This window comes from Chamaea fasciata, unplaced genomic scaffold, assembly GCF_029207755.1.
Source record: "Chamaea fasciata isolate MVZ Bird 193981 ecotype frontalis unplaced genomic scaffold, bChaFas1.0.hap1 SCAF_177, whole genome shotgun sequence".
Classification (NCBI taxonomy): Eukaryota; Metazoa; Chordata; class Aves; order Passeriformes; family Sylviidae; genus Chamaea; species Chamaea fasciata.
The window spans coordinates 79,834-89,081 of NW_027094262.1; the positions used below are offsets into that span (position 1 = coordinate 79,834).

At 53.0% G+C, this 9,248-nt stretch overlaps 2 long non-coding RNA genes across 5 annotated transcripts; both read right to left on the minus strand.

Moving 5' to 3' along the window:
- Positions 1-445: 445 nt before the first annotated feature.
- Positions 446-4,310, minus strand: LOC136304783 (uncharacterized). Its single transcript, XR_010724814.1, has 7 exons — positions 3,397-4,310; positions 3,277-3,318; positions 3,047-3,186; positions 2,860-2,938; positions 1,684-2,782; positions 851-1,073; positions 446-689 (listed from the first exon to the last, which is right to left on the minus strand). It is a non-coding gene; the product is annotated as an uncharacterized lncRNA (long non-coding RNA).
- A 9-nt stretch (positions 4,311-4,319) lies between these two features.
- LOC136304782 (uncharacterized) lies at positions 4,320-8,214 on the minus strand. 4 transcript variants are annotated; one of them, XR_010724812.1, is made up of 7 exons: positions 7,939-8,214; positions 7,246-7,674; positions 7,049-7,166; positions 5,946-6,121; positions 5,792-5,846; positions 5,659-5,701; positions 4,320-5,460 (listed from the first exon to the last, which is right to left on the minus strand). It is a non-coding gene; the product is annotated as an uncharacterized lncRNA (long non-coding RNA). The 4 variants fall into 4 exon arrangements; XR_010724811.1 differs by having other exon boundaries at positions 7,246-7,689; XR_010724810.1 differs by lacking the exon at positions 7,939-8,214 and having other exon boundaries at positions 4,323-5,460; positions 7,246-7,917.
- Between the last annotated feature and the right edge of the window lie 1,034 nt (positions 8,215-9,248).

Below are 9,248 nucleotides of genomic sequence, written 5' to 3' on the forward strand. Positions count from 1 at the left end.
CCAACATGAATTTGGTAAATTTCCTTGGAAATGTGCCCTACAATGTACAAAAACTCCAATTAGGATGGAAAACTGGAAAAAAAAAATATATTCTCTTACTAGAATCAGAGAGAGAAAAAACATCAAATAAAAGGAAGAAATAACATCTAAATCCCAGCTTGCCTGGAAAACAAGCTTAGGCATTTCTAACACTGCAAACTTTTGGAACAGTCATCAAGTTGGTGGAAGTTCATGGAACAAATTTAAATCTGCTTCCTCTGCTCTAATTTTAAAGGGAAGTGGAAATTCAACAGGTCCAGCTACTCCTATCCAAGAATGATCTGTGTTTTGTGGGAGTAACAATGCAAAGAAACTCGAATCTTACTTGTATTTGACATCGGAAACTCTCAGCAGAGTTGGGAAGTTTCAGTGGAACAAAAGCACCACACTTCCTGCAATAACAAAATTGGACTCGGCAAGTCAGGAATTTTATTTACACATCCACGGACGAGGAGGGGGATGACACCAGGAATACACTCCAGCTGAAAGCAAGGATTTATTGGAAAAGGCAGGAAATCAAACTGACAGTCTCTGTCCAGTTATGGCCAGGCAATTATCCAGGAGTCAGAAAGAAAAGTGGGAACCTTGGACTGGGATAAGGCCTTCCAGTGGCTTCACTTCCTACTGGCTCTCTCCTTTTCGCCAACTACCTGCAAGAGGAAAAGCAACAGGAATAAAGTCTCAAACAGGATGGCCTTGGTCCAGGCAGACTGAAATGCAGCTCCCAGGGAGGGAGGCCAGGCTGTGCCTCGGGGAGCTCCGGGAATCTGGGATTGCCCGTGGGATTCAAGGGCTGGAAAAGCACACCCACCTGCCAGGTTCAGTGCTGGGACCGAGCAAGGCCGGGGCTCGGGGGCAGCAGTCAGAGCTGGGACTGCAGGAGAACACCCCAAACCCGGGTTAAACATCCGGCATGACACGCAGCACGCTCCGGGAGAAACTCGGGTGGGAGAAGCCCTGGGATGCTCCACGTTCCTTGCCCTTGGCAGCTGTGCCAGGGCCTCCCTCAGAATGCTGACCTCACCATGCAGCTCCTACAAAATAGGAGAACTTATGGGAATCGCCCAGCAATCCATGGACTTCCAGTTATTAAGAACCACAGCTGCAGCGAAAGGTGTACAAACTCTACTGCAAACCAGTAGGTCTGAGGAGACGCAGGGATTTATTCCAGAGGTGGCATGTTGGTGTTACTACTTTAAGCTCCTGCCGCTAGAACATATTTGTACAATAAAAACATTATTGAGGCAGCTAAATTAAAATTAGATTTTTTACAGTAAAGTCAGCCAAAAAAGAGAGTCTCAAAATTAAGATATAGGCCGCACAGTTATTTAAAAAAAAAGTTCTCATTCACGAGCATAACCTGCCAGCCTCTCATGTTTTCAGTCCTTACCATTTATTTTTACCAAGGTGATGATTAAAACCGTGTAAAAAGCTCAAAAAAAAAAAAATCCAGGACAAGGCAGGTGTTTTCCCAAGTACCCCCAGTGTGGAGCTGTGTCAGCCACAAGTGTTTGCTCCCTCAGCCCAGCCCGGAGCAGGCTCCAGCTGCTGCCCAGGGGTTACCAAGGGACTCACTTGTTTCAAGCTGTAAATGCAGGTGGCCTGCACTGGAGTGCCAAAAAATGTGAAATATGTGACTCTCACCTTGAATAGCGATCGATCTTCTCAGGGGAGCCCCTCACCCAGGATGGGGGGCTCTGCCACGGATTTCATCCCTCTGCATCTGAAAGAAAGTTGGGACAAAAGTCAGAGTGCTGCAGGATACCTTGACAGCTCCACACATCTTGTGGCAATCTAGGAATACCCTCTATAGTCTAACTACACCCCACATCACAAATTTCAAGCCCCCGGCACTATTACCCTCGTACCCCTACACCCAGACTGAGCATCAAGGCAGAGCAGCTCCCGGCCAAACACACACCAACACCCGTGACACAGCACAGGACAAACGAGGGGACGCAACAGGGACAGAAAACTCTGGGCAAGAAGAATGACCCTGAGGGTCCAGAGAACTCGGAATGAGATGACCGAGGTAAGATGGAAGGTGAGCTGGCCAGGCTCAGAGAACCCTGCAGGAACAAGATGCCATCGGGATGACTTATCCCAAGAAATGCAGAGATGGATGCCCGAGAATCCTACAGTCAGAATCCTCTACCTGCCTTTGCATTCTCACAAGACCTAACCCGCCGGAATGGATCAGGGCGGTGCACGGCTGTCAATACAGCTCAGAACAAGACCTGAAAAGGCATCGGACTGGATGCTTGTGAAGAGAGATGGATTCTGATGAGTGTCCGAGCAGCTGAGACAAAGGCACCTGGCTGAGGAGCACAGAGATCAGAAATGCTAAGACTGATGCCAGGGGTTTTGATAGGCCCCTCAAAGGGCTAAGTGAAAAGACAGCACACACAAGACACCCAAAGGACAGAGAGCACAACAGACAAGTGACACAACACACACCAGGACTGCTCTGCCCTGCACACCTCGGCACTGTGATCCAGAATGAGACCTTCCCTTGATGTAGCCTAAGGGGTCACATCTTGGACATCCCTGTCACCAAAAATGACTCAAAAAATCCCTCCCGGTGGCCCCTGATCCCACACCCCGCTTTCAAGCCCTCCCTGGCTCCGAGCCCTCCACTTATCTCTCGGACGTCTAGGGAGGTGAATCCACGCTGGGTGGCAAAGAAGGCCGCCTCTCCCTCAGGGAAATTCCTGCTGCTGCTGGGCTGTTGTCTCCTACACAGCTACAATAAAGAAAACCAAACATCAAAGCATAATCTTAGCAGCACATCAGCCAGAAACCAGCAATTCTGCTACTCACTGTCTCCTAAGCTTGCCTGTGTCCTCGGCCCCGTGCTTCAGCTGCGCTCAGAGGCCAACGCCGGCGTCGCAGGGTCTGCCTGGGTAAAGAGCAGACAAGGTGACGTGGCAGCGCTGGAACTTGAGGGGACCATCCCTCCTTCTCCTCCCTGACTCACCTCAACTCCTCGCCCATTATCCAAGCCTACCTGGATGGGGCCTTCACAAGGAGAAGATCAAGGCTCCATCACAGACTCCTGGAATGCTCCCGGAGGGCTCACGGGTGAGGTGACCCGGGTCTGTCGTCCGGTTGGTGAGAGGGGAGCTCGGCCTCCTGCGAGTGGACTCCCTAAAACACACAATAACGGAGGCTTAGAGTTGCACCAGCGAGTGAGGCTTGAACAATAGCAACTGCTTCTGTCCACCCATCACTGCTCACCTCGCCCACGTCAGCTTGACTGCTGAGATCCGGCTTTACCACCTAAAAATAAAGACAAAGAACAGAGCTGTAACACAGCCATCATTTACACCTCCCCTGCAAACACAAACAGGGACTGACCTTCTCAGGGGAGCCCCTCACCCAGGATGGGGGGCTCTGCCACGGATTTCATCTCTCTGCATCTGAAAGAAAGTTGGGACAAAAGTCAGAGTGCTGCAGGATACCTTGACAGCTCCACACATCTTGTGCCAATCTAGGAATACCCTCGACAGTCTAACTACACCCCACATCCCCACATCACAAAATGCAAGTCCCCGGGACTCATCCTATTACTTCTACACCCAGACTGAGCAGCAAGGCAGAGCAGCTCCCAGCCAAACACACACCAACACCCGTGACACAGCACAGGAAAAACGAGGGGACGCAACAGGGACAGAAAACTCTGGGCAAGAAGAATGACCCTGAGGGTCCAGAGAACTCAGAATGAGATGACCTAGGTAAGATGGATGGTGAGCTGGCCAGGCTCAGAGAACCCTGCAGGAACAAGATGCCATCGGGATGACTTATCCCAAGAAACGCAGAGATGGATGCCCGAGAATCCTACGGTCAGAATCCTCTACCTGCCTTTGCATTCTCACAAGACCTAACCCGCCGGAATGGATCAGGGCGGTGCACGGCTGTCAGTACAGCTCAGAACAAGACCTGAAAAGGCATCGGACTGGATGCTTGTGAAGAGATGGATTCTGATGAGTGTCCAAGCAGCTGAGACAAAGGCACCTGGCTGAGGAGCACAGAGATCAGAAATGCTAAGACTGATGCCAGGGGTTTTGACAGGCCCCTGAAAGGACTAAAGGAAAAGACAAGACACCCAAAAGACACAGAGTGCACAAGAGACACAACACACCCTGGGACTGCTCTGCCCTGCACACCTCAGCCCTGTGATCCAGAATGAGACTTTCCCTTCATGTAGCCTAAGGGGTCACATCTGGGACATCCCCATCTCCAAACCCGACTCAAAAAATCCCTCCCGGTGACCCCTGCCCTGGTACCCTGCTTTCATCCCCTCCCTAGTTCCGAGCCCTCCACTTATCTCTCAGACGTCTGGGAAGGTGAATCCACGCTGGGTGCTAAAGAAGGCCGCCTCTCCCTCAGGGAAATTCCTGCTGTCGCTGGGCTGCTGTCTCCTAGTCAGCTACAATAAAGAAAACCAAACATCAAAGCATAATCTTAGCTGCACATCAGCCAAAAACCAGCAGCTCTGCTATTCACCGTCTCTTAAGCAGGACCGGGTCCTCGGGCCCCGTGTGTGCTTCAGCTGAGCTCGGAGGCTGACGCTCGCAGCGCCAAAGCCTTAGAGGCATTACTGGCACTGAGCCCACCCACCGTGGCCTCCATTAGGGCTGTGAGCATCCCCGGTTAGAGCAGGACAGGAACGCAGGGTGGACATCCCCGGTGAACCTCAACCCTGTGGACTCTGCCCCACCACTGTCACTTCCTGCCTGGCCCTAGCTTAGGGTTACTGCCTGCACCTCTCAGGACTTCTGGCATTGTCTAGCATTAAGATTGCTGCCTGCACCTGCTCTCAGGGAAACAGTGTTGGCAGCAGCGCTGTGAGGGCCGGGATACCTGTACTCTGACTTGTATCCTAGGCTATACCCCCGATTTTCACTGTGTGTTCTCTAGACCTCGAGTCCTTTACTTCTCAAGCCCTCCTTCAGCCTCTGTGTGCCACTGTAAACTCCCCCTGCTGAACCCTACTAACCCTACGCCTTGCAACTAGCATTGCTCCTAATCAGGACGCTCCTGGGCCAGGAATCCCCTGCTGCAGCCTAACCCTGTGGACTCTAAAAGAAGGCCAATAATGTGAAGCTCCCTAGAACATGGAGATGGGTCAGAACTGCCCCGCCCAGCAAAGGCTCTGGTGAAGCTGAGGAGAAACCCTCACCCTTTACTTTTGAAGGGACCACCCCACTAGGGCCTTCTCTTCTAAGGTAACTTTAAATCACCTCCCGGGACTGAAAAGGTTTTTTCCCTTCTCCTGACCACCAGCCCCAACACTTAGCTTTTGGAACACGAGTGGAACGTCCGTCCTCGACAGAACGTTCTCAGCATCTCAGACATGTTCTCAGCATCCGCTTTGGGGCTGCCGTATCCAGACTTTGTCTCCGCACCTCCTCGCGCTACCTAGGATCACAAAACAGGAAATGTGACTATCCCCCTCCAGAAGAGTAATCCCCAGGGCTCCTCTGCACTGCTGCCCCAGCTCCCCCTCAGATCTTCACTCCGCTCCAGAGGCTGACAGGAGTGGACCCAGCAAAAGGAAAAAGTAAATGCTGAGCGCATCGCTCACCTATGGGTCACCCTGCCTAAAGGGCAACTCACCGGCTCTCTCTATTCCTTAGCACGCCTGGGACAGCAGTGGCACCTGCAAAGAAACAAAAGAAGCAAAAAATCATGCTGAGTTACTGTGAAACAGCAACCTCCCCAGTCTGACTGAAGCATGCCACAAGTATACCTTAATGCTGCACCCATCTGGCCTCTGGGGCCAGCACATCTGGCAAGGGGACAACCTAAAGTAAAAAAAAAAAAGAACAGTGAATGCTTAGAGTTGCACCAGCAAGTGAGACTTGAACAATAGCAACTGCTTCTGTCCACCAGTCACTGCTCACCTTGCCCACGTCAGCTTGACTGCTGAGATCCAGCTCCACCTCTGGGAATTCCTTGCTGTCACCAGACTGCTGTCTCTTAGTCAGGTACCGTAGAGAAAACCAAATGCTGATGTACAATCTCAGCAGATCTGTTGGCCGGTCAATGAGGGGGTCTCCCTGTAATACCAGTGGACCACCTAAAACACACAAACAATAATGGAGGCTTACAGCTGCACCAGAAACACCACTACCCTGACCACACAAATACAAGAATACTAGAAAAGAAAAAACAAAAAATAATGCAGCAAAAAAAAAGCCAGCTCTTATTACTATAAGTCCAACTACCAAATATAATAAAAATAACCCCCATGTCCAATCCCCTCAAAAAAACTTCAAAATATATACCCGCAACCCCCTCAATCCTAAAACTAAAAGATCCATTCAACTATAAACAGCATCTCCCAAATTTTCCATAATTATAGAACACACACTAAAACCAAACAAGCTAAATAAATAAATCCCTGTAATACAATAAACAATAATTGAATTATAAATATTAGAAAACCCTAATAAATTAGCTACATCACACTACCCCAAACCCATCAAAACAAATACTACACACTCACCATAATAAAAACCACCACCAAAAAAATAAAAACCTCCTTTACATCTCACACTACAGCCAATTACACCATTGTAAACCTTAGAAAACACACCCTCAAAAAACACTGTATCTCACCAAAAACAATTCAACAGAACTCGGTTCAAAAATACTCTGACCGACATGTAAACTACAAAACCTAACACGAAAAAGAAACCATATCTCTCACCATACACCATCTACAAACAAGATAAAGCTACACAATAAATCATTCAAAGCCACTAAACAGAAAAAATAACCCTACCCAACTTGAATCCCTACATATCACACACAAAACCCCAATACCACGTATCAGAAGTCTAGCAAAAAAAGCTACTTAAATTAATTCTACCTCAAATACAAACAACCCCTCCAACAAAGTTATCCTCACTCAAAAACCAAATTACACATAACATCAAAAATCAGACAAAACACTACACGCCACCCAAGAGCATAATACTTAATAAAAACCACATAGAAATACCACAACTCATTAAAAATCCAGGTGGAAAGTTTTCTTCAGTTTGAATACTGACAACCACAGAAGAAGAGTTTCTTCACTGAATTTGAACTCCTTTTCTCTCCATAACTCCTTTTATTTCCTGGGAGCACCACAGAGAAATTAGTAAGACAAAGCTGCAAAGAAAAAAAAATCTCCCCTACAAACCCATGCTGGCTTACCTGCTACTGCTGTCCGGCACAAAGAAACCCCCCACATCCACGTGCTCCTGCAGGCGCTGTAAGAAGCTTTCCCACCACCGCAGAAACCACGCTGAGCTCCTCACGGCCCGATGCCAAAGTGAACTCGGGCTCCTCTATTAAACCGCCCCCGGCTAGAACCGGCCCCTCATTATCCTTTACAGCTCACACTTGTGGCGGCTCTGCTGCCCTCCTCATCCTGACGGTCACACCTGGGGCTGCTCTGTCTCCTCACCATCCTGTGACAGCTCTCACCTGCAGCTGCTGCCAGTCCGAGTGTCGGGGCAGGGGAAGAGGGGACTTGTGCTCATCCCCGGAGAATTCGTTGTCCGCACCTGGCGCGCTGGGGCACCGGGCTTTCCTTGATAGGGATAACGACCCCTCTTCTCCTGCACGTGCCCAAGGCTGAAACTGGGATTCCACCTCCTAAATTCCGTATGTGTGAGGGTCATAATCCCCAAGGAAATCCCCCCGCAATCGTTACCCTCCATTTACAATTTTTCCTTTGGAATCGTTGCTAACTTGTCTTTCTGTGCAAGGGTTCCAAACGTTTATTGGGAGTTCAGTAGCCGGGTTGGCTTTTTTATAACTTAGCTGACAATCCCAGGCTAAATCCAAACACCCAGAGATACAGGGAAATATGGAGACAGTTTATAAATATTGCCCAACCCTTACCCTGAATTCTTCATCACACATCCTCGGAGCAGATTTACTCCATCCTTTCTTCCCAGCAGCACCTCTCCAGCACAAATCTCACTTCTCACAACTGTTTCTTCCCACAAACCAAACAGAAATCTACTACGAGGCGAGGCGGGGAGGGGCGAGGCCGGTCTCGGCGCAGAGCCCCCGGGCCCTCAGGGCGGGCCGGGGGGACCGGAGCAGAGCCCGGGCCGGGTTGGAGCCGGAGCCGGTCTGAGGGCGGAGGCCCCGGGCCCTCAGCGCGGGCCGGGGGGCGGGCGCGATTCCCGGGGCCCGCTGTCCAATCAGCACTGCCGATGCCTCAGCGAGCCCGCCAATCGCGGGGATTCAAAAGGGTGGCGGAAGTAGCTGCTGCTCTATAGGCTCGGTGAGGAACGCCCCGGTGGGGTCCCGGCGCCGTGCACTTGGGACCCGCCCCGCGCCCCTGAAGCCGCGCCCCCGGTACTGCCCGGCCCCGGCTGCCTCCGGGCCCCGCCTCACAGAGCCCCGGCTCCGCCCCGGCTCCGCCCCGACCCCGCCCCGGCTCCGCCCCTGCTCCACCCCGAGCCCGCCCCGGCTCCGCCCCGAGCCCGCCCCGGCTCCGCCCCGGCTCCGCCCCTGCTCCGCCCCGAGCCCGCCCCGGCTCCGCCCCGAGCCCGCCCCGGCTCCGCCCCGAGCCCGCCCCGGCTCCGCCCCGGCTCCGCCCAAAGCCCGCCCCGGCTCTGTCCCGAGCCCGCCCCGGCTCCGCCCCGAGCCCGCCCCGGCTCCGCCCCGGCTCCGCCCCGAGCCCACCCCGGCTCCGCCCCGAGCCCGCCCCGGCTCCGCCCCGAGCCCGCCCCGGCGCCCCGCGCTGCCCGGGATGGGGGCGGGACCATCGCCCGCGGCCCCGCCCCGCCCCTCGAAGCTGAGCCGAGCCGAGGTTGCTCGCGGCCCTGCGAGGAGCCAGGCGGGGCCGGGAATGGGAGCGGGCGTTCTGGTTCGGGTCCTGTCAGTGTCGGCTGCGGCTCCCGAGCGGTGCGGCCCCCCTCGGCGGGCGGGCTGTGGGTCTCGGGGCCTGAGGACCGGGCTGGCGTTGCCGTCGGGATCGGGACCGGGATCGCTGCGGGCGGCAGGAGCCGCTCCTGCTCCGCCTGCAGCCGGAGCTGCGCTGGAGTCCTGGCGGGGCTCTGGGCACGGGAGGACGGCGGCGGCGATTTCCTCTGATAACCTCTGATATCGACCCCCCCACAGCATCATTGATCCCCACCCGAGTGTCACTGACCCCCCCCCATGTCATTGATGCCCCCCCAATATTCCATTGATCTTCC